Source organism: Sciurus vulgaris (genome assembly GCF_902686455.1).
Source record: "Sciurus vulgaris genome assembly, chromosome: 11".
NCBI lineage: Eukaryota > Metazoa > Chordata > Mammalia > Rodentia > Sciuridae > Sciurus > Sciurus vulgaris.
In genome coordinates this window covers 123,770,300-123,797,270 of record NC_136472.1, presented here as the reverse complement: position 1 = coordinate 123,797,270, position 26,971 = coordinate 123,770,300, and positions in this window count along the sequence as shown.

The window sequence follows — 26,971 nt, the reverse complement described above, 5'->3', positions numbered from 1 at the left end:
ATCAATAAAGACATTTCTGACCTAAATAATGCTATGAATCAAATGAATATAACAAGTATTGACTGAATATATCATCCAACAAAAACTGAATCCACTTTCTTCTGAGCAGCTCATGGAATCTTTTTCAAAACAGAACATATTTGAAGTCATAAAGTTAAGTCTTCATAATTACAAAAAAAAAATGCAATGCATTGCGTCAAATAAAATAATGAAATGTAATTAAAAATCGAGAGCAAGAAAACTTATAGAAAGGAAGCACTGTGGAATGAATGTGATCTTACTTTCCTGTGTATATATGTGAATATACCACAGTGAATATGACCTTTATGTGCAGGGTACTAGGTTAAAAAAACACGTTATAATTAAATAGTAGAAAGATCCGTAGAGTAGAGGGAAGGGAAAAATAGGAGGGAGAAGGGAAGGGAAAAAAGGTGCACTGGGGACTGAATTAGATCAAATTATATTCCATACTTTTATTATTATATTATGTCAAGATGAATCCTAACATTATGTAAAACTGAAAAGTATAATAAAAGCAAAAAAGTGAAACAAATAAAAAGGAAAGAAAATTTATAGACAGCACATAAACACATGGAGATTGAACAACACTTTTTAAAATAAGAAATGGATCATCAAAGAAATAAGAGGAGAAATTTAAAAAATTTCAAAATCAAACAAGAGCATAGATACAACATACCCAAGTCCTTGGGATACTTGGAAGGCAATTCATTTTCTTTTTTAATTTAGTTTTTCATTCTTAGTAAGTACACATCAATTTCATTTGGGAACAGGAAAAATGTGAAGATTTCGGAAGGTAGTTCTAAGAGGAAAGTTTAGAGTACTAATTGCCTACATGAAGAAGAAGAAGAAGAGGAGGAGGAGGAGGAGGAGGAGGAGGAGGAAGAAGAAGAATCCCAAATAAACAATGTAATGTTACATATTCAGGCCCTAGAAAATCAGGAACAAACTAACTCCCAAATCAGTAGAAGACAGAAAATAATTAAGATCATTAGCTAAATTAATAAAATCAAGAATAAAAAAAAATACAAAGGACCAAAGCAAGCAATGGTTGTTTCTTTGAAAAGACAAACAAGATTGATAAACCCTTAGCCAAACTAACCAAAAGAAAGAGAAAACATCAAGATCAATAAAATTAGAGGTGAAAAAGGATACATCACCAAAGAAATTTCTGAAATCCAGAGGAGCAATAGGGATCATTAAAAAATTTTATATTCCAACAACTTTAAAAAATGTAGACGATATTGAATTTCTAGACACATGTGACCTACCCAAATTGAAAGAAGAGTTAAAGAAAATCGAAACAGACTAGTATAAAGCAACAAGTGAAGCAGTATCAGAAAGACTTCCAACAAAGAAAAGCCTGGAACCAGAAGGATTCTCAGCTCAATTCTACCAGGTCTTTAAAGAAAACTTAATGTCAAGCCTCTTCAAGTCATTCCATAAATTAGAGAGAGAGGGAACACTCCTAAATTCATTGTATGAAGTCAGTATCACTCTGATAAAACCTATGAAGACCTAAAGGAAATCAACTACAGACAAATATCCCCGATGGGCATAAACACAAAAATCTTTAATAAAATATCTGTAACTCTCCATCAAAAACCCAATCAAAGCCAGGCAAGTGGCACATGCCTATAATTCCAGCAGCTTGGGAGGCTGAGTCAGGAGAATTGTGAGTTGAAAGTCAGCCTCAGCAATGGCAAGGATCTAAGCAACTCACTGAGACCCTGTCTCTATATAAAATACAAAATGAAGCTGGGGATGTGGCTCCATGGTTGAGGGCCCTGAATTCAATCCCCAGTATCCGCGGGGAAAAAAAAAAAAATAAAATAAAATAAAAATATTGTACACCGTGATCAATTTGGATTCATCCCAGATATGCAAGTTTGGTTCATGATACATAAATTGATAAATGTAATTCACTACCTAGATAGATTTAAGGACAAAAAACCATCTCAATAGATGCAGAAAATGCCTTCAATATAGCAGCCATTCATTTTGAAAACACTGAAGAAACTATATAAAGAAGGAACTTATCTCAACATTATTAAGGCTATATATAACAAACCAAGTCTACATCATGCTGAACAGAGAAAAACTGAAATAATTCTTTTAAAATCAGTAACAAAAGAAGGATGTCCACTTTCATCAGTCCTATTTGATATAGTTATTGAACTCTAGTCAGAACTATCAGGCAAGGGAAGGTAATTAAAGGGATACAAATTGGAAATGAAGAAATTAAATTACCTCTCTTTGCTTATGGCATGACCTTACAGTTATAAAATGCAAAATCCTCCACCAGACTACCATATTTGATAAACAAATTCATCAAAATGCAGGATACATACAAAAGATCAACATACAAAAATCAATAGGTTTCTTTTACTCCAAAAATAAATCTGCTCAAGCTGAAATAAATAAAATTATTCCATTCACAATAGTCTAAAATTAAGAAATAAAATAGTTGGGAATGAATCTAACTAAGGAGGTGAACACTGAAGAAAACAACTGAAGACTGTAGAAGATGGAAAGACCTCCCATGTTCACAGATAGGCAGAATTAATATTGTCAAAATGGTCATGTTACAAAAAGCAATCTACAGATTCAATGCAGTCCTCATCAAAATATCAGTGACAGGCTTCACAGAACTAGAAAAAAATCCTAAAATTCATATGAAATAAAAACAGCATTGGAGGTATCACAATATGCTATCTCAAATTACTCTATAGAGCCATGGTAATAAAAACAGCATAGTATTCGGATGACAACAGATATGAGGACCATTGGAATACAAAATAAGACCTAGAGACAAATCTACATAGCTAAAGTTGTCTGATCCTTGACAAAGTTGCCAAAAATATACATTGGAGGAAAGATAGACTTTTTAACAAATGGTGCTGAGTAAAGAGGATGTCCATGTGTGGAAGAATGAAAATAGGTGCCTATCTCTCATTCTGCACAAAGTTAACTTGAAGGGGATCAAATTCCCTATTAATTAGACCAGAAACACTGCAACTGGTAAAAACACAGGAGCAACATTCCAAGGTACTGGGGCAGGCACTGACTTCCTTAATTAGACTTAAAGCTCAAGAAATAAAATCAAGAAACAATAAGTGGAATACATCAAAGAGTTTCTGCATAACAAAGAAAACAATTAAGAACATGAAGAGAGACCCTACAGAAAGAGAGAAAATCTTCACCAGTTGCTACTCCAACGGGGCATCAATATCCAGAATATATAAGGAACTCAAAAAATTTCACACCAAGAAAATCTCATAAAACAATAAATGATTAGACAACAGATTTAAATAGAAATTCCTCAAGTGAAGATACACGATGAACAAATATATGAAAATATGTTCAACGTCCTTAGCAATTAGGGAAATGCAAATCCAAACTACACTGAGATTTCATCTCACTCCAGTTGGAAGGGAAATCATCAAGAATACAAAGACCATTAATTACAAGGATGTGGGGGGAAGTGTACACGTACACCTTGTTAATCAGATTGCAAATTAGTACACTTTGAGAAACAGTATCAAGATTCTTCAAAAGACTAGGAATGGAACCATCATATGACCCAAGTGTCCCAATACTTTGAATTTATCTGAAAGATCTAAACTCAGAATATGTGTTATGGTTCAGAGGTTAAATGATGTAATCTAATCGGTGAATTAATCTACTGATGCAGATTAACTGGGTATTAGCTGTAGGGACGTAGGTCGTGACTGTAGGAAGTAGGTCACTGAGGGCAAATCTCTAGGGTTTATACTTTAGCTCCAGTAACAGAATCTCTCTCTCAATCTCTCCCAGCCCACTCTGATTTCTGGCTGTCATAAACTGTGTAACTTCCCTCTGCTAACAACCTTCAGCCATGATGTGCAGCCTCATCTCAGGCCCAGAGCTATAGAGTCAGTCAAAAGTGGACTGAATCTCTGAAATCATGAGCAAACAAACTTTTCCCCAGTTTAGTTGCTCTTGTTGAGTATATTTGTCATAGTGACACAAAGCCAAGTAAAAACCATTCTATAGTGATATATGCATACAAATGTTTATAGCAGTGGAATTCACAGTAGCCCAGTTATGGAACCAGCCTACGTGTACATCAACTGATGAATGAATAAAGAAAAGATATGTCACACATACACAACGGAGGTTTACTCAGCCACAAATAAGAATGAAATTATGTCAGTTGTGGGTAAATGGATGAATTAGAGAACATTATGCTAAATGAAATGTTAGACTCAGAAAGTCAAGCTTCAAATGTTTTCTCTCATATGCAGAAGTTAGAGAGAGAGAAAAAAAAAGAAAAGAAAAAACTTATTTTTGAAAAGTGTGGGATCTCACAAAAACATAAGAAAGACCAATAGGTTAGAGGAAGGGTAGTGAGAGGAAGGGAGGAGGGGAGGATATGGGGAGGAACTGGGGAATGAAATACACCAAATTATGCTATGTCAGCGTGTAATTGTGCTACAACGAATCATACATATACTGGTACCTTGTTCTTGGACTACTTGGTTTCCAGAAATTTGAGAAAATTATTTTCTGTTTTTATAAATATCCAGTCTTGAGTATTCTTTTATAGCAAACAAGATGAACTAAGATGCTACTGAAAGGTAAATTTTTAAGAAGTAATCTTATTTATATGAGCATAAAAATCAAACACTTAAAAATGTACCAATTGATAAAAATAAAGTATTGGTATTGAGAGAAAATAAAAGAACACATACATAAGTGGACACATATGGAATGTCCATGGGTTAGATGACCCAATTTTGTTAAGATGCACACTCTGAGTGCTATGTTGATTGATTCCAATAAAAACATTTAATTTTAAATACTAACATTTTGAAAAGGAACTCTAAAATTCATGTGGACTCTTTCAGTATACGTAAGAACAACAACAAAAAAATCTTGAAAACAGATAACACAATTCTGGGAAACAATCCATTTTAAGAGCTAAATCATTATGAAGTTTCCTGGAAACAAAAGCTAAAAGTAGAACTACCAGATGATATTGAATGAATTAAAAGTCAGCTTGCTATAGAAATACCTGCATACCCATGTTTATTGAAGCACGATTCATAATAGCCAAGTTATGGAATCAGACTTGGTGCCTGTCAATGGATAAACGGATATAGAAAATGTGGTGTACATACCCAATGTACTATTACTCAGTCATAGAGAAGAATGAAGTCATGTCTTTTGCAGGAAAATGGATGAAACTGAAGATTATCCTGATAAGTGAAATAAATTAAACTCAGAAAGACAAGTATCATGTGGAACCTAAAGAAAAAGAGATAGTGTGATAACATAATACTGGAGAGAAAATTATTAGGGAAGAGGAAAGGAAGCAGAGAGATAGTGGAAGGAAGAGTAAAGCATATATGGGGTGATAGAATTGAATAGAATATGTTGCATACATGCAAAAATATGCCACAATGAAATCCATTATTCTATATAATTAATATGCAATAATAAAAAGAATATGCAAATAATGAAAATGGCCCGTGGGCCTCTGAGCCATAATTTGCCACCCTTGTATTGTATTCTTGCTTAAGTTAAGTAATTAATCAATTATTAGGATAGGTGTATTGAAATATTTCTGCTATTGGGTTTATCTATTCTACTCATTCTGGAATTTTTATTTCATGTATTTTGGGGCCCTTTTATTATAAATAAACAATTTAGGTACTTGTAAATTCTCTTTTAAAAGTTTTGGTAATGGTGTTTTGATTATTTTTATCTTAGAATATTAAATTATTGGGCTTAAAATCTGAAACTAGTATTAAATATCAATTAATAAATAATAAAGTAATGCATTCCAAGTAAAATATACCTGAGATGTATTTTTTCAGCTCATTTATATGACCCTTCCCATACCCTTTATGTTAGAATAATTTCTTAAAGGCTGTCATTGGATTTGTTTAAACAAATGTAAGTCTTTGTCATTTAACTAGAAAATTTAATTGAATTATATTTCCTATAATTAATTGTGTATGTTATTTGTGTTAGTGTGTGTGATATTTCTAGAATTTTTTGCATCCTCTAGATCCTGTTTTATGTTTATTATTCTTTTCTATCTTCATATGCATTTATTAATTTTTAAACTTTCACTTGAAATTATTTTATTCTGAATTTTTTGTATGTCATAAGTTTTTGTTTTTTTTCATTTTGTCGTGTCATATCTTTTACTTCAGTGCCAGTTCCTTCTCTGGTTTGGGAATAATTAGTCCTATTCCATAAAGATCCTCTCTGACAAGGGGGGCTGTCACATCTAACTATGAGCTCTCTAAGTAGTATTCTTTGGGTGCTTTGTTCACTAGGGCACGTTCAATGACCAGTGAATCCATATCTATATCTTTACGTTCAGCATTGCTCTCTGCTTTTCTAAGCATGCACAGAAATAGAATCAATATCCCATTTGGGTCACTGACCCTATGTCCAGTCTTACTGTTTGGCCTGGCCACCCATACCAACCCCACTACGGTAATGGTAGAATGGTACATATACATTGATTCTGTACAACTGCATTGCTTCTTTCAGATACTTGATGCTTTACAGAGGTGCTGACTCTTAACTCGAGGTCTTAGTGTGAATACAGGATCCCAACTTCTTGATTTGCATATTTTATGGGGGTTTCTGGGTCACATGAATATTGAACCATTTTCAATGATCACCTCAGGCTGCTACAGGAAGAGGAAGCACAACTTATTGAATTTTTATATTCCATCTTGCCCCTGTACTGGTTTCATAAGCTACATATTAGTTTCATTCTTTAGTTTCAAACATATATGTATTTTACCAGAAGTCTCAAGTCAATGTCTGAATAATAAATTAATATCATACAGTGAATTCAATTATATAACTCCATCTTAGTATTTAATCCTTTCCAAAATTCTAGTGCTAAGATGTTTTATCTCTCAAATAGATGTTTTGCTATTATTGCTTGCTAAGTCAATTTATTCGTTTTCTCAAATCTCAAAAATTTATAATTATTTTCTTTTACATGAAGCTCTCTTTCAGGCATTTTGAATATGAGAATCTTTTGAGTAAACCCTGTCACCTTTTTTGCCTTAATAAATATATCTTTGCTCTGTTTCATCAATGATAATTTAGGTGGATTTCTCCCCAAACATTAAATATAATATTTCACTGTCTTCCCTTCCACACTTACTATTGAAAAATCAGCTCTCAGTTTGTCACTTCTTCATAGTTGTGCTATTCTTTTATGCTGGGAGTCTTTCATATCATCATATCATATTGTGTTTCACAGTTTTATCAGATTCTTCTTCATAATCGATATTATTATTGTTAATACTATTATCATTATTGATTCATCATATTTACAATTCCTTGGGTGTTTCAAAACTCAGGGTTTTTTCATTTCATCTTCTCTATATATGTTCAATCCCTGTCCTATCAAATATGGCTTTTCTTCAATTCTTACTTTCTTTTTTTTTTTTTTTTTTTTGGTGATGGGGATCAAACCCAGGGCCTTGTGCTTACAAGGCAAGCACTCTACCAACTGAGCTATCTCCCCAGCCCCAATTCTTTCTTGATCTTTCATCAGCTTTTGTTATTGCTTCTTATTTCTTCTTCTAACTCCTCATCCTTCTTATTTAACATCTCTTGTTCTCTATATAATTATTGCGATATTTTTCTCTAGATATGTATTTTTCTGTTCACTAACTTTCTCTGAAGTATTGTCGAACTGGTTATTTAAATTAGCTATTGATTCTACAAATTCCAGTGGAAAAGTTTTCCTGTAAATATCTTCAAGGTTATTTTCAAATCTTTCCATCATTCCTTATTCATTTTTCACTTGTCCAATTATTCAAACTATTTAATAATTGCATTTTGTATATGAATATTCCAATACATGAGACTCGTGGGAGTAAATTATGCTGCTAATTATGTTTGCTGCCACTTTTCTTGGTTTGTTACGTTCTGCTTTGAGATTTGAGATTGGGAGGTCTTCCTTTGACCTTTTGTCCTACGTGAGTTATGATTCAAGTTTAGTCTCAGCTCCAGCAAGAGCTCAGCCTGATTGGTGCCCTTTATTAATCACTTGTAAAACAGGTATTTGAAAAGTTAAGCTTTCTTATTTGTTTCTTCCAGAGACAGTAGAGTTTGCTTCTTTGTTTTCTTAAGCAACACACAAGTTCCGCTCTTTAAGTAGTTTCTAAATTTATGCAAATTGTGCTAAAAATCTAAACATTTGTGAACAATAATGTATCTTACCTTCAATGCTTTTATTCTGTGTCAGCATTTTATTCCTTCTCAATGTATTAATGCTATTATTTTATCTCCCAAATTAGATGTTACTGTTATCATTACTTAAGAAGCCAGTTTATTTTTCTTTTATCTCAAAACTTTAACAGCATTTCCTTCTACCTAAAACATCTGCAGAAATTATTTCAGAATCCTTAGTCTTGTAGTAATGAACGTGCATTTCTCCTTTGAGCTAGTTTTTGAAACTGTAACCTCATTTTGCCTTCCATGTGCTGCATTTGCCTTCTTCCTGCACTTCAGAGGCAGCTGCATGTAAACATCAGTATCTTTATTCTTTGGCTACTGAGAAGGAATGGCACTAGCTCTCATTAGATTGCTCTAGGTTTAGAAGCAGAGGACCCTAAATTGCCACGTGTGTTTTCCTAAGGTAGAGCTTCCTCACTGTCACATCTAACCATATCTGTGTTATTTGGTCCCCACTTCCTTAAGCTGCCATGGTCTCTTGCTTGGATTATAGCAATAGTCTCTTCGCTATCTCTTAATTTCCCTCAGGCCTTCTTCAAAAAATGTTCTTATTACTAAAATAACAAAACACACTTTAAGAAATTCTATTTATATATTTTTTAATTTTTAATTTCATTTCTTTTAATTAGTTGTACACAACAGTAGAATGCATTTATACATTTTGATAAATCATACAAAAATGGAATATAATCCCTCATTTTTCTGATTCTACATATTGCAGGATCACATTGGTCATGCAGTCATACATGTACATAAGGTAATAATGTCTGTTTTACTCTACTATCCTTCCTTTCCCCATACCCCTCCCCCTCCCTTCACTTCCCCATACCTAATATAAAGTAACTCTATTCTTCCCTATCTTCCCCTTCCTTTTGTGAATTAGCTTCTGCATATAAGAGAAAACATTTGGCCTTTGGTTTTTAGGGTTTGATTTATTTCACTTAGCATGATATTCTCTAACTTCATCTATTTACCAGCAAATGCCAGAATTTCATTCTTCTTTAAAACTGAGTAATATTCCATCATACACACACACACACATGCACACACACACACACACACACACACACACAATATTTTCTTTATCCATTCATCTGTCGAAGGGCATCTAGGTTGGTTCAATGGTTTAGCTATTGTGAATTGAGCTGCTATAAACATTGATGTGGCTGTGTCACTGTAGTATGCTGATTTTAAGTCCTTTGGGCATAAACTGAGGAGTGGGATAACTGGGTCAATTAGTGGTTCCATTCCTCAGTTTCCTGAGGAATCTCCATACTGCTTTCCATAATGGTTACACCACTTTGCACTCCCACAAGCAGTGTATGAATGTATCTTTTCCCCCACACCCTTGCCAACATTTATTGTTTCTTGTATTCTTGAGAATTGCTATTCTGATTGAAGTGAGATGAAATCTCAGAGTAATTTTAATTAGCATTTCTCTAATTGCTGGCGATGTTGAACATTTTTTTATACATTTGTTGATCGATTGTATAAGAAATAATTATTAATTATTAAATAATTATTAAAACAAAAGAAAACCTGAAGGATTTATAAGATACTTATTCAGTCACATAGTATTCTCAGTCTAGAAAAAGGGACAGGGCTAGAAAGAAATAATAGAAGGTAGATGAGGTAGAGGAGAAGGGTCTGGGTTACCAGATGGAGAAACATGACAAGATAAGAGGGGAATAGAGGGCTCTTTGAAAAGAACACTATTCGTTCCCATCAACATTTCTTTTGGCCACATGAAATGAACTTGGTAATGGGGTAGAAGTTGGAGGCTAAGAGAGAGGGGAAAGAATTGCTTCAGTTGACCTTAAAAGGCTTAGGTATAATAAATTACATGCAACATGACAATGTATCCCATTAGACCTTCTTGGGCACAGGCTAATGGGGTTTGGACAGGGTCCAGTGGAATTCACAAACCTCCCAGGCTGTACTGTTTGCTTGAGTGCAAGCTGTTTGAGAGACAGTGGGAGGAGGTTTGAAATGGTTGAGTTGTTGTCTGGGGGCCAATCTGGCTTCTACACAGGAAACTGTGGAAGGAAAAAGGTGAGACAAAGCATGAGGAAGAAATACACATATACTTCCTGAAAGAAGAAATAGGATAGAGGGCCTGACTGAATCTTTATTCCTTCTATGTCAAACTCCAGTTCAAGTCGTACATGGTTATCACAACCTAAGACTGAACAGGTGTAAAATATTCACTCTTATCTACCTATGATTCTGTGCTCTCTAAACTCATAGAATGTCCAGAAGGGGTGCACAAGAACAAGAAAAGACATAATGGAAAAGAAGAATAAATAGAAGACTCATTCATTCCTTTGTATCTTCAAATTGTTTACTTATAACCATGAGTGATGCTACAATGACTTTTACTGCATCTCAATCAAACACAGTATGTATTTATCAAACTAAAATTATTCCTTAGTAATCAAGAGAATCATAGACATATTCCCTGGGGAGGAAGAAGGAAGGGAGGTATGTGTTTGGGGGAACATGTTTCATCCAACATTAATATATACACATTTTCTTTTTCTTAGGCTTTTAGTGGATATAAACTGTGGTTACTTGACTGAGAGGCACAGACTCTGTAACTACACCGCTGGGGTTCCAAACACTCTGCACTTGTGAACTGTGCAATCCAGGGAAGGTTTCTTAACCTCTCTCTGTGCTTCTGTTTCCTCTAATGTAAACTGTGACAATTTTATCCATAAATGTAAATGCTGGGAACAGTTCCTAACACATCATGAAATGTTTGCTATCATGATCATGATCCCATTAAGTCAAGTAAAATCTGGTCCAAGGCATGATCCATCAAAGTCCTTAAAATATTTCATTCAAATCATTTTGGCAGCTCCTTCTTCCTCTCTGGTGGCACAAAGACCCCGAGATGATGAAGTTCACTTAGGGATGAACAGGGAGACCATGGCTATCAATTCACACTGCCCTCTGTCATCTGCCACACGATGCTATAATCAAGCAGGAGAGAGCTTGTCAATATCATGGGATACACAGAGATGGTGGTCATCAGGCAAATTCTCTGTGTGAAGCCTTGCTGCAGTGCTCACGGACTTGATGCTTAGTGCCCAGCCCACAAGCTCCAGAGAACCAGTTGCACTCTAAGATCCAGATTTCTCCAAGCATAATGTATATGGGAAGTACAGGTCTTAGTCACCTTACATCCCACAGCCTGTCCCTTCTCAATGCTTCTCAGTGCTCTCAATGCTCACCTTTAACAAGTCCTTCCCCATTCTCACAGCTGGAATCTCCATTTCTTTCCTCTCTGAAAGCATCCATTCTCACCCGGTTGATAGGTCTAGGATTAAACCAATAGGGTTCTGTGAACTCCACCATGGGTTTATGGGAAACATAAACCCAAAGTTAATCTTTTGAGATACTTTTTTCTATTATATCATGAGTTTATAGCAGAAAGAAAGGGATATGACTTCACTCTTAATATCCCTGAAAGGGGGAAACTAAATATGTTATTTCTGAGGACATAATAAAGAGGGAACAGAAGCATTTTAATGTATCATTGCCAAAAATGTCTCAGTGTTTGAGGGTGAATGTGATACAAAGATGCTAAAAGCATAACCTCTTTCCTAGCAGAATGTAGAGCCTGCCGGGGAAGTCATAGCTTCAAACAGAGTAGGCATTCCTCAGTACAATGGTGTGAAAACTTAGAGTGATTCAGGGAGGCCCACCATCAGCAATGTTACTTTGTAAATCATTCATCTACTCAGTCCCTTATTCTGTTTTACTCCCAGACTCTCACCTTTCATCAGGTCTGCTGCACCTTTAATCAGGTCTGTGGACAGCAAACGAGCCTCATATTTGAGTTGTTTCTACCCTTTTGTATTAGACTCCAGTCTCTATTAGTAATAACCGAGGCCACAGAGAATAAAGCCCTGGAAAGGGATAAACTAGTGTCTGCCTTTAAATAGGAGAATCACTTAGCTGTCATCAAGGGACTTACTTGAAAATGTAGGTGAGGATGCTGGAAGCAAAAATACATCCTGAGAAAATTGTTATTTTCATCTGAACACAATTTCCATTGGTAAGAGAGATGCCTGACTTGCTTCCAGTTCATAGTGAATATTTTGATGGAAAAGCATTATGGTTTGGATCTGGGATATTCCCCAAAGCTGGTGAGATCAGGTAGCAATGTTCAGAGATGAAATGATTGGATTATGAGAACTGTGACCTAATTGGTCGATTAATCCATGGAATGGGTCTATAATGTGAAAGGACTACTGTACTGAATAATAACTGTAGGCAGGTGGGGTATGACTGGAGGAGGCGGATCACTGGGGCAGGCCCTGAAAGGGTTTACTCTCTCTGCAGTCCTTCCTGCATCTTTACTTCCTGGCCGCCATAAGGTGAGTAGCGTTCTTCTGCTGCATCCTTCAGCCATGATGCTTTTCTCGACTTTGATCCAGAGAGATGAAACAAGCTGACCATAAACTGAACCTATGAAACCATGTACTCCAAAATAATTTTTTCCTCTTCTAAGTTGTTTTTGTCAAGTATTTTGATCACAGTTTTGGCAACAACAACAACAACAAACTGATTAGCATGGAAATTGGCAACAAGAAGTGGGGTCATTGCTGTGACTAACTTGATCATGTGGTTTAGAAGCCTTTGGAATTGATTCGTGGAAGGAGTTTGGAAAAATTTGGAGAAGAAGGCTGGAGAAGCCTTAGAAGATTGTAAGAAGTGCTTAATGGGCAATTCTGGTGGGAGCTCAGAAGACCAGAAGCCTGACTCCAGGAATGCAGACAGAAAAGACTATACTCATGAGGTTTCAGAGGGAATAAGGACTCAATTGAGAACTGGACTAGAGATTACACATATTACATTCTGGCAAAGAATCTATCTATATTTTGCCCATATTCTGAGCCTTTCAGTGAGACTGAATTTAAATGTGATAGAGTAATTAATATGCTGAAGGAAATATCAAAGGAGCACAGCATTTAGATAGTAGCATGGATATTGCTGGGAGCTTTTAGTTAGGTTTGCTGTAAGAACTGGGAGTAGAAAGCAGAGGAGGAGGATTTTTTTAAAACTTGCAACTTATCAAGAAAAATGCATCTAAAATTGGGGCTAAGAAAGATGTGGTTGTTGAAGACATTATACCAATACTAAAGAGAAGTTAAGTACTTTGCACAGAGACAGTTAACAAAGATTTCTTGAGGGTATCTCAAGAATCAGCAAGACGACACCTATTACAGACTCAAGAGTGTAGAAGTGAAAACTCCATTAAGAGTACATCAGGGCACCCTGCATGCACAATGGTGCCAAAAAAAGTTGTTTCACTAGGATTTGTTTCACTGTGCTTGACAGTCCAGGCACTCAGAGATTACTGCAGCCATGATACAGGAGAAGTCAGCTACTTCTTGAGAGGTGGTGGATCTTAGAATCATTCAAATAGTGCTGACTCTGCAGGAATGCAGGATGCCATAGTTGAGAGTCCATGAAAGTGTCCACTGAAATTTCAAAGGTGCCATGCAAAATATGCCAGGGTCAGAATCACCATGGGCAGGCCTTGAGAGTGATATATGAAACCACAGGAGGACAAAGGCTTAGTTGAGAAAGGAGATGCCGATATTGTGAAACATCTGCCAAAGAAAGTTGCTGACTGTGGACAGACCCAGCCTCAGAGACAGGCCATGTGCATTGCTACAGGCAAAGACTGTCCAAGACCAGAGATCACATCTGGCTACCATATGACCCAGGTGTCGGATATGAAGTTATAGAACCTAATGTTTGCCTGGTTGGATTTAGAACTTGCTTTGGTTCCATTCCTTCTTTTTATGCCCTTATTCCTTTAGGATGGGAATGTTCACTCTGTGTCATTATACATTGAATTATGTAATTTGCTTTTGATTTTTTTTGTGGGGTGTACCAGGGATTGATCCCAGGGGCACTTAACCACTGAGCCACATCCCCAGCCTTTTTTATTTTGAGACAAGGTCTTACTAAACTTAGGGCCTCGCTATAAGTTGCTGAGGCTGGCTTTGAACTTGTAATCCTCATGCTCAATCTCCCAAGTTGCTGGGATTACAGGCATGCACCACCATATCTAGCTGGCTTACTTTTGATTTTTTTTTTTTTTTTTTTTTGATGGAGTCTCAAAGAAAACTTGAACTTTTGGGTAATGCTGGAACTACCAAGACTGTGAGACGGGAGATGAACTAAACGCATTTTGCATTGTGAGGTGGACATAAACTTTAGGGAGCCAGGGATGAAATGCTATGATTTGTATTTGAGATGTTCCCTGAAAGCTCTTCAGAAGTGAAATGATCAGATTATGAGAGCTGTAACCTAGTCTGTGGGTTAATCTCATTGATATATTAATAAATTGAAAGGACTAGTGTTTTGGGTGGTGACTGGAGGAAGGTGGGGTTTAACTGGAGGAGGTATGTCACTGGGGACAAACCTTGGTGGGGTTTACCTTCTCTGCAGCCCCTTCCCTGTTGCCTGGCCTGCACGAGCAGAGTAGCATTCCTCTGTTGTACTCTTCAGCCATAGTGTTCTCTCTCACCTTGGGTGAGGTAGAGAGATGAAACCACCTGACGGTAGACTGAACCTCTGAAACCATGAGCCCCCAAACAAACTTTCCTTCTCTAAGTTGTTTTCATTAGGTATTTTAGTCACAATAATGAAAAAGTTGACCAACATAGAAATTCTGCTTTGTATTAGAGGTGGAAACATGCGTGGCTTCTTGAATTTCTCTTCCCCAGACACCTGCCTAGGATTCAATGAGACAGAATTCTTGAAAGAGAGCCACAACCAAAGACCATTTCAGGGCCTTGTTGCTATGGTAAAGTGGTCTTTCTGCTCCAGATGTGCAAGTGGAAGAAAATACAAAGAAGTTTAAGGAGATTTAGTCTAAAAAGAACTGGATTGTTTCCAAATGTCTCAATGTTTGCATAAGAGACTCCCAAATCAGATCTAAAACATAATCACTGCCTAAGTTGCAAGCCTTCCTTTTAGCTATTAAATTCTGCTAATTATACTCCAAAGTGTGAGGGGTGTTTGCTTTGCTTCTTGTATCTAAGCACCAGTTTTTCCTAAAATGCATCACCAACTTATAACCATTTTCAAACTACTCAAGTGCACCCATGGAGTCTCTCTCTAGAGGCAGTATTGCAAAGTGGTTATGAGCATAACTTTTAGGTTGGAAAAAGCTGAATTTGAATCAAAATTTGTTACTGTTCTTGAGTAAATGACTTAATTCCCATTGCCTCACAAGTGAAGCTCATATGTGAGTTCTAAGACCTATAAGCTATAATGCAAAAAAAAAAAAAAAGGAAAAAAGAAAAAAAGGGCCTAGTATAGATTATTTACATGGTGAAGGATGAATAAGATGATAATCATTAACTCTTTAATATTGATTAATTCTACTAAGTATATGGTCTAGTAAGTATATGATAATTATTTAATACAGTAATTATATGGTCCATTCTGAATTGCTGGACTTATCCATCTGCCAGGAAATAAAGTCATGAAGTCTTTAATTATATGTACCATAATCAGTCACATGACTAGAATTTGGATCACAAACCACTTTGAAAATATAATGAAATCCATAGATACCCTCCCCCAAGAGAAAAAAAGCCTATATTTAAAAAATAGCACCAAAGTACACCAAGGTTAATAGCAGCATTATTTGCAAGTACTGAAAGAGGGAAACAACTCAAATGTTCAATGGATAAACAAAATATTGCATATACATACAAATGGAATGAAAATTCACCACTTAAAAAGGAAGGAAATCTGACATTCTATAACATAAATGAAGCTCAAAGACAATATGCTAAGTGAAATAAGACACCAAAAGACAAATATTGTATGATTCCATTTACATGAATTACCTAGAGTAGTCATATTGTAGACACAGAGGTAGAATGATGGGGAGACTTGGCAATCATTGTTCAACGTGTATGATTCCAGTTTGTGTTCTGGAGATGGGTGAATCATTGTTAACGCCTGTACTGTAAACTTAAAAATGATTAAAACAGTGAATACTATATTTCGTATATTTCTTCACAGTTAAAATATAATATCGGGGTACTTTGGATTAGTAGTTCTAAATGATGGCTTATATATTTGTAAGTAGTTTTATTAAAATACTATTTACATACTATAAAATCCACCTACTTTAAAAGAACAATTAGTCCAGTATTCAAAAATTTATGTAATTGTACAATCATCACTGTAGTCTAGGTTTGCAATATTTTTATCATCCAAAAATTACCTTTTGTTCATTTTCAGTGAACTAATACTTTCAACTCAGGCTCAGAAGAATGCTTAAGTGATTTCTGTCTCTCTAGTTTTGCCTTTTCTAAACATTTCCCGTGATATGTAGTTTGTCTCTAGTTTCTTTCATTCAGGATGTTACTTTTGAGATTCTTCTATGTTGCTACATATATCAGGATTTTATTTTCTTTCTGTTTACCAGTACTAATTCATTATAGGATAAACCATAAAGTGTTTATTCACCAGTTGATTGATATTTGGGTTATTTCCTATTTGGGGATATTACAAATAATATTTCTGATAACATTCATGAACAGGTCTTTGTAGAGATTTAATTTCTTTTACATGGAATGTAACTGCTTGGTTATATGAAAAGTGTATATTTAATGATTCAAGATGCTGCCACCTGATTTCTCAATTATCTGTATCATTTTATGTCCCTATCAGCAGGTAGGCAAGATCTTGCTTTTGAGTTTAATCCATTTCGTTTTGAAACCCCATAGGCATCTGATGAACAGCTGTTATGTTCAGCAGATGGAACAGACTGAAGCCAGTTGATTAAGGGATTTAGCTGTTATCTCAATTTCTGTGGGATAAGTGTAACTATTGATGGAGTGATTCATATTGTTTACTGTCCTTTTTTCAAAATATAATTGAGAAATTTTGTAATCAATTCTTCCAGTCTTATTATCCTGCCATTTGTTCTGGCCTGTTTTCATTTGCCAATAGCAAAATATTATAGATTGGGTGAGTTATAAAGAGAAGAGTTTTACTTTGTCTCACACCTCTGCTCCTAGTTCAAGGAGATGCATCTGGTGATAGTGTTCTTTCTGGCAAATTCTTTAGACAGCACACAGCATCTCTTGGTGAGAGATAGAGAACACTGAGAGACCTAGCCAAACTGGCTTTTAGAGCAGATCTACTCTGGAGTTAAACATTAATGCATTAATCCATCAGTGGAAGAAACAGATTAATCCTTTCATAAGGGAAGAGCTCTCATGATCTAATCACCTTCTAAAGGGTCTGTTCGGTCCCACTTCTTAATAAGGCAGACTTATTTTGTTTCTCTGATTCTTCTTTTCTCTTATTCTGTGAGTATTCATAACACCAGTTTTTTTCTTCTCTTTTTCTCCTGAGAGAATATTGAAAGGATACAGGCGGGATGAATTTAGTATGTATGAGAGGAGAAATGTTTCAGTGATGCACACTAAAATATTAAAATGATAATGCTAAATAGAGGATAATTTTGATCTTAATTTCACAGAAGGAATAAAGATTTACAGCATATGAAGGGTTATGTAATATTGTGGGCTAAAGCTGAGTATGACCATTATTCTCTCCTAGTCCATCCTTGGAGAAAGCCACCAGTGTGTTATAGAAAGCATCTTTCTCCAAAGAGAAGTCATAAAAATTCAGAATTTTTTTTTTAAGAAATCAGGTTGTCAAACCTTTCTCTATACAAATAAAATCCAAGATCTAGGCAAGTGAAATAATAATATCACCATGACTTATACTTGCAGAAATATGACTAGCATCCTGAAAATTTCTGAAAATTTTACTTTCTACTAAATCATATTGGGTCCACTTATCCTAGCCTCCTTAAACCGGAAGAAATGGCCATGTGAAAGGAAACAAGAAACTGCTATTTTCTTAAATGCCATAGGGACCTTCATATATCAACCTGACACTTGTATTACATCAGCTTGCTAACTCTTTCTTTGTAAGCATTAAAGCCTTACTTTCATTTGGGGGAAAACTTCCATTCCTCATTGAAACCCAATGCTGATATTGCACCCTGATAGAATTGTGTAGCCTGCTGCAAGAACATACTGCAGAGTTAAACCAGTATTAACTTCTGACCTGTCCTCCATCTACACTCACTTGAGGATAGCCTGACCCCTTGCTCTTCCTCTTTCCCCCAGTCTCCAGTGCCTGACTCCAGACATGAACAAGTTTAAGAATAGGACAACAGCAGTAAATACCTCAGCTTCTCTTAGGCCCAGCCCATTCAAGTTCTTCTGGGATCTGTACCTGACTGTTTCTTGGTTAATGGCTTCTTTGAGAAGCCAACTGTGACTTATAGACAGGAAGAGAAAAAGAACTCAAAGCTTAATTTGAATTTTTTTCCAAATCAGGTATTACATGGAGAAAATTAAAATGTTATGTTACACGACCTGAAAACACTAATGTATTTGCCCAAACACTGAAGCAGAATATTTGACAATATGAATGCCAAGGAATGTTTAGATTTTTGGAAACTCTTCAGAATATTGTAGATGTATCTTTCTCCCACATTATTGTCAATTTTGGGCACATTCATTCTAGTTCAGATCTGAGTCCTTAACGTTCTATAGACCTATGTCAATAACAGTTAATTAAAAAGAAGAGATTATATATGATGACCTTTTATGAAGTGCTTAGAAGGTGCCAGATACTCTTATATCCCTTATATGGGGCATCGTGTATTTACAATAGTCCAAGATAGAGGCAATATTGTTACCTCCATTTCACAGATGAGGAACCTGAAGATGGGCAGTGAGTTATAGAGTACGGTGTGAACCCAGGACACAGAGTTCCAGAACTTGTGCATCTACTAACAAGGGTGCATCATTGATGTAAATGATAAATCTTAGATGATATTGGTGGTACTTGATTTTCTACAACCAAGCATAATTCTTATTTTCTTCTTTTCCTCTTTTTCCTTTATGTGTTGGTTAATTTTTCACCACTATAACAAATACTTGAAATTATCAACTTGGAAAGATGTTAGGTTTATTTTGGGTCACCTTTGGATGTTACAGTCAATGATCAGTTAGCCCTACTGCTTTGGGGTTTGCAGTACATCATTGTGGGGAGTGCATGACAGCTGGACTGGCTACTTCATGGCCAGGTAGTAGAGAGAGAGAGGAAAAGACTGGGATCCCACAGTCCCCTTTGAAGGAATGCTACCTATGACAGAAAGCCTCCCAGTAGGCCCACCATTAGAGTTTCCACTATATCCTAAAAGCATCATAGGCTGAGGACCAAGCCTTCATCACATGGGCCTTTTGGAGAAAATACAGATTCAAGCTATAGCACTTCTTGCCAAACAATCTCTGACATATTTACCCTTATATTTTCTTTTTTCCTTCCTGCTTGGATCCTATTACTGCCAGTAATATCAAGAAGCACAGTTTAACCCTAGGTTTGGAGGCAACTCATCCCTGAGTGCAATTTTTGCTCTTTTTAAATAATCATATTGTTAGACACTTCTTTATCCTATCCTTTATTTATCCTTTATCCTCATGTCTTCTCTCCCCTCCCTTCCTTCCTTTCTTTCTCCTATCAAATTAGGTCATATGCCAAACCATGAATTAAATCAGTGGTTCTCTTATGGGATAAATTTGGAATTCCTTAACCTTTCAGGACAATTTAGAAATATCTGAAGCTATTGCTGGTTGTCACTAGTGGGGGTGTCAGGGAGAGTGTTCTGCTGGCATTTAGTGGATGGAGACCAAGGAGGCCACTAAACTTCCTACAATGAACAACACAGCTCACCGAAAACTAAACAAATTACTGGTCTAAAATGATGGTACCATAATTGCTAAACCATTAACTTAATGTCGAATAATCAGAGATTCCACAAGCTATTCATTATCTAGTGGAGGGAGCAGCTAAATGAAAAATGGTAATGATATCCACAGTTAAATCTTGATTAATATGTATAAGCTATGGTGGAGGGACATTTGTATGGAAGTATAAAGAAGATTACCAAAGAAGGCTTTGAAGGGGATGGGCATGGAAAACAGTACTAGAAGTTTAATACAACTTTCCTGTGTAGGCAGAAGAAAGCTCTTGTCAATGAAAAAAATACTTTGGAGGAGAAGCACGTCCTGCTTTGGGAAATATTCACTAATTTTCATTACTGAAGAAAAGATTACAAAGATTTTAGGTTCTGTCATTGAACTTTGTCCTTTATTTTATAGACAATGTACTGGCATCAGATCTGCTATTTTGCGCTGTCATTATTCTGCCTCCCCCACACCACTTTACAACCCAGATTGTCAGTCAGTCATTGGTCCATTGTGATTAGCCCGCGAAATTCCACTACTTAAGAACAGCTCCCCCCACCACTTTCTCTTTCTCTCCTCCACACTCTTGCTCTCTCTCTCTCACTCCCCCTTTCATTTTCTCGCTCTCTCACCCTGCAGGCAGACACTCTGCCTATCCGCTTAATAAAATCTCTTGTGATTTCCTGCATCCAGAGTGGTTTCTGGGTGTTTTCACAATGGAGAATCATTTGAGGAATTAGTAAAACGGCAGAATAAGATATAATCTGTCCACCATGTAATCTGTTCATGGTTCATGGAAGAAGAGACAGAAGGTATCACTAGAAAGGAAGCTATGGCTAGAGTCCAGGAAAACAATAGTGAGTATGTGAACCATGGCAGGGAACTTTGGAATGGAGAAAGGGTGTGGAAATGAGAGAGATTTGATAGACAGAGCCAATGACATCTAGTGACTAGATTTGTATGTAGTGAAAGAAAATAATTGAGAAATTTTCTAGGTTTGGGCTGATGTAATTGTGCAGAAACCATGACATATGATACAACAAAAGAAGCTGGGCCTGCTGAGGTAGTGGGTACCTTTCTGTAAGTGCCCACCAGAGTATCTATGTCCATGTCACAAAATCTGTTACATTCTGTCTCTTCTTCCATTGACCAGATTACAAAGTTAGATCTCCACTGTGGGCAGATTACATCTGATTCTGCCATTTCACTATCCTAATCCCTGTAATGCTCCTTCACTATCTACAAAATAAAGGGCAAAGTCTAAATGCAGGAAGTAAAGTCTTTGTAATCTGTTCTCTAGCAATTAAAATTATCCTAAAGAGGATAATTGAGTTTTTACTAAAATGGCATGTTGAATTTTTAGGCACTTGTGACCTTTAGAAGTTGAAACATTTGAAAAGCTGTCTGGAGATCAAGGGAGAGGTCTAACTTACTTTAAGCAACTGGAGAATAAGGAAAGATGGAAGAGGGATTTGCAGGGAAAGTCATCAATTCACTACACAATGTTCAGGGAAGGAGGCACAGCAAGACCACACCTATTTATTATATATAGCAATAGGTGTCCCTTATGCTGAACAAGTCCCAGTAACAGGACCTTTCAGAAAGCTAAAAATACTTCAGACAAACTAGGGAATAGAATTAAGGCTTTTATTATGGATAAAGAATCAAGTGGCAGGAGATAGAACTGTAATTCAGGCTGAGACTAACAAGTTGGTTTGATGTAGGACTCTGGACTCAGCATGAACTTGAATAGGTGGACTATGAGCCAAAATGTAAGTGCCAGTTAAGCCAAAATATTACTATATACACACATAGTGGGTCACTTGAATTACCAGTTGGTAGGTTAAAGGGTATTCCTTGCTCTGCTAATAACTGGTTTAGATACTGTGTAAAGCTATGTGCCCAAGAAGACAGTTTTCAGGCAAGCAGCCAAATGGGTCTAACAAGAAGTTAGCACACGTCATTCAACAAAACCAAATGGAAGCTGACCTTAGGCCTGTACCAGAAGTTCCCTTTTCAGAAAGTAACCAAATGAAATAACATTTTCTTATTCAAACCTTGGAATACAGTAATACTGGTATGGTCATGTCTTTTTATCTAACTTACAAAACTACCAAACTCCTAAATGTAACTGAAGATTCAAGATGAAATTGAACTTATCATTGACAACTCTGGAAGCTCTCAATCACTTTCTTTCTTTCTTTCTTTCTTTCTTTCTTTCTTTCTTTCTTTCTTTCTTTCTTTCTTTCTTTCTTTCTTTCTTTCTTTCTTCTCTTCCTCCTCTTCTTCTTCTCCTCCCCTCCCCCTCCCTCCTCGTCTTCTCTTCCCCCTTCCCCTCCCCCACCTCCTCCTCCTTCTCCTCTTCTTCTTCCTCTTCCTCCTCCTCCTCCTCCTCCTCCTCCTCCTTCTTCCTTCTTCTTCTTCACTACAAATGCAATTTCCATTGCCTGATTATAAAATAATCCTTAATTCCAATTATTATTTACATGACATGTATTTATCTTGATACTGTGTCTTAAATATAATTAGAAATCAATAAGTTTTAGTTCAAAAAGAAAAATAATGATAACCCCTTGTTTTAGTCAGCTTTTTCACTGTCAAGACTGAAAGATTTGACCAGAACAATTTTAGAGGAGGAAAAATGAAGGCTTATGGTTGCAGAGGTTTCTGTTCAGAGACAACAGGCTCCATTCCTCAGGATTCAAAGTGAGGCAGAACATCATGGTGGAAAAGTGTGGTAGAGGGAAGTAACTCACATGATGATCAGGAAGCAGAGAGAGAGAGATCACTTGCCAAATACAAATATTCACTCCAAAGTCATCCCCCCCCTTGCTGTGCCCACCTCCTCCAGCCACACCACACTTACTTTCATTATCGCTCAATTAATCCCACCAGGTTACTAATTCACTGATTGGGTTAAGGCTGTCATAACCCAATCATTTCTCCTCTAAACCTTCTTGCATTTTCTCACACATGAGCTTTTGGGGGATACCTCATATTCAAACCATAACACCCCTTAATCCATGTTTTGATTTATAAATCTTTGTCATTGGGCTTCTCTTTTAATCACTGATCTATTGCTTTTTCATTTAACTTTCTAAATTTCAAATTGTTATTAACATGTACACATATGAACAAACACACGTTTTTGTTTATTTAACAGTAAAGCACATTCCTTCTCTATGAGGTTGGTGAGTCCTAGTTTTAATAAGCTCTCTCACAACCATCATCTTAATCTTGTTTGATTAGTTACATTTTGGGGGTAGAAAAAATATTTAAGCTGTGATTCTCGAATTAAATTTGGCAGAATATAACATGTTTCAGTACAAAACTGGAAAAAAATTCTGATCAGATTTCCAAAATAATGTAAGGGTTTAAAACAATAATACAGAAGTGGTCCCAGCTTCAGCCTAAGCTACTCTCACCACTGGGACTCAGATGTGTTTCAGTTTCACTGTTAAGCCAGTGGGACCCGCAGCCCTCTGGCATCTAGTTGAATGAGTTCAAATGTATGTGGGAAAAGAACCTATATGAAGGAGGATGAGTAAGAAAAGTCCAGAGGACTTTCTAAGATCTTTTAAGTTCCCTGAAGCAGCATTATTAGTTCATATTTGAGCCCTGTTCAAAAGGAGTGTGGCTATAAAATAATGAAGGTGTTTACACAATGCTGTGGTCTTCTGGGTGGTTCTAGAGTATAACCGGGTCTTCAGTGATGCTATGGTGGCAACGTGTACAAGAGGAGCTGTCTATCCACATTTTCACCAAATTCAGCAAAGCATTGGTGGATTGAGATCTCCACTCTAACAATGACAGACAGCCTGTAGATTTTGTGATATGGACATCGATACTCCATGGTGGGCACTTCTACATGGGCAAGAGTGTGACTTTCCAAACTGTTTTTTCAGGTAGCAGACACTGAAGATGGTATCAGAGCAGAACCTTGCTAAGGCCACGTGGCAAGGGATTGCTTTCCAGGATCAAGTTATTCCAAGGCACAACTCAACTTGATTTTGAAGAGTTTCAGAGGTCTTGTGGAACAAAGTGGCAGTTAGCATTTATGCAACTTTTACTATTGTTTCCGTACAGCCTGTAATCACAAGTTTGCAAAGCCCATGGAAACACACAGCATTATTTGAGATAGAGGCATAAATTTTAAGTTATCAATCAGAGGAATAAGGAATGGAACTTTCTGCCTCATCTACAAGTCTTTCTGTTCACTTGTTTTCTTTTTCTAACTCACTGTTTTTCTTTACCTGGATGTTTTAAAATTGGTATTTGCAAATATTTATCCATTTATTACATAATTTTTCAGAATACATGAAATATGATGGGTGCGCTGTAGCATTAGGTAAATATGAACTTGAATCCCCTTCTTACTACTTACTAACTAGATAACCATCACCAAGTTTTTAAATCTGAACAACATAAAATAATTATTTCAATGTTTAAACATGGAAAGTGCTCATTAATGTTAACTTTAATAATCATGATGAATATTATCACTGGTTATGTGTACATCTGCACAACTAAAGAGGACAAAGAATCTCACAGTCATTATCATAGAGTTCTACTTTTTTTTTTTTTTGGCAGAGGTAAGAAAGTTAAATCTTTTTTTTTTTTTTCCAGAGTAGTCATGTTGTCAGGGACAGATGGGTTCTCTGTATTCTATTCCTGCCCTCCTGTCAGTCCCCACTTCCATGTGAAGAAATGCTAGTTTCCTTTGATAGCCTCTTTTGTTGAGGGAAATATAACATATTGTTCTGTTTATTTCCCATAGTTTTATTTCTTTTCATTAGTGCTTTTCCTTGATTCAATGGGGGGCAAATGGCTGATGGAGATGAGAAAAGAAAAGCCTGGAAAGAGTGACTGGTCTGTATTTTCTACAGTGAAAATCACCATCCCTTTCTTGTGGAGGACATTTCCCTCTCATTACAATTTCTGGAGTTCAGTTGTTCCCACCTGGAACACAGTAGGGACCAGGCATCCTTTTGGACTTAGAGAATGGAAAGCTTGAATTACTAATTTTGACGATGGAAGAACTGGTCAAAGAAGTAATCAAAAGGGAATAGGAGAGAAGTAGAGACCTTCACACCCAGTAGGATGGCTATAAGAGCAGAGACAAACAACAAAATGTTGGTGAAGATAGGAAAACATTAGAAACCTCTTCATATACTGCTGTTGAGGATGTAAAATGGTATGGCCCCTTTGCAAAAGGATTAGAAATTTCCTTAAAAGGTTAAGTATGCAGTGACCATATGACTCAATGATTACACTGCTAGATACATAACCAAGATAATGAAAATTCATGTGCACACAAGAATGTATATATAAATACATCCATGTTCACAGCAGCATTATTCATAATGGACAAAATCTTGTAATAGCTCAAATGTCCATTAACATATGATTGGATAAATAAAATGTGGTTTATACACATAATGGAATGCTATTCAACAATAGAAAAAAATGACATACTGATACATGCTACAATACAAATGTACATTGAAAACAGTGTGCTAGGTGAAAGGTGCCTGTCACTAAGGACTATAGAATGTATGAGTCCATTTAAATGAAATGTCCTGAATAGACAAATCAATAGATACAAAAGTACATCAATGGTTGTATAGGGCTGGGGTAGCAGTGGGTTTGGGTAAAATGGGGAGTAACTGCCAATGGATATGGGAGTTCATTTTGGTGCAATGAAATGCTCTAAAATTCATCGTAGTGATGGTTGCACAACTCTGAATATACTAACAGCGATTGAATTATATGCTTTAAATGGGTGAATAGTGCCGGATGTGAGTCATATGTCAACACAGTTGAGATGTAATAAATATATAGGAAATAACCTCTAGCTTGTACCTCATTGCAACACACAATGAACTTTAAAAAATAACCAGGAGATGCAAAAACGTCACCCCTGGAAGAATGGGGACATTTATGTTATAATGCAAACATGGAAGATTTCTTCAAGAGTGAAAAAAGAAATTAAAATAAAAAGAAACTGAAATTTTGAGCTACGCATTAAAGAAATGTTTTTTCTTTGGCTTGTTCAAGGTAGTGCTTCATCAAATAGGCTGTGGTCATAGTCTTTGCTAAAATATTTTCATTTCTTCCACAACACTGTATTAGGAGAAGACAGTGCCTGTGAAATTGTCAAGTCCAAGAAAAGCAACCCTGGAATGAACTGAAGGAAAAACACTGGGTCTTTTTCTCATATTAGTCAAAGGCCTTTAAATTCCAGAGAGGTGAGAGTCACTCAGGAAAGTGAAGGATAACACTTGTATTAGGGTTCTCTGAAGGAACAGAATCAACAGGAAGTATGATTCCTGTTGGATTTATTAGATTGGCTTACGTGACCAGAAGCTGGATAGTCCAAAATGGCCATCTGCAGCTGGAGAACTAGAAGAACCAGCAGATGCACAGACCAAGATTCAAAAGCCCCAGAACAAGAAAGATCAACAGTGCTACCCGAGTCCAAGACTAAGGCTTCTGGAAACTACCTGGAGAATCCCTGGCAAAGTCCGCTTTGGAAGAGTGAAGAAGTGAGAGTCCAATATCCTCAGACAACTGAAGCACAATCAAGAACCTATTCAAGAAGAGCTGAATTTGCATCTACTGCTGCTTCCTTGTTCTTCCAGCTTTTATTCCATCCGGCAGTGCTGCTCACACTTAGGGAGGAGCTCCACTTCAGTTCCTATCCCACATTCCAATCATTCCTAGACACAGCCTCATTAACACACCCAGAAGCTTCTAAATCCAATCAAGCTGACAATTCAAATTAACCATTACAAATCCACCCCTTGTCAACTAGATATTCAAACAAGGTGTTTTACATCATATTTCATCTCCAAATCAACCTATTAACACTTCAC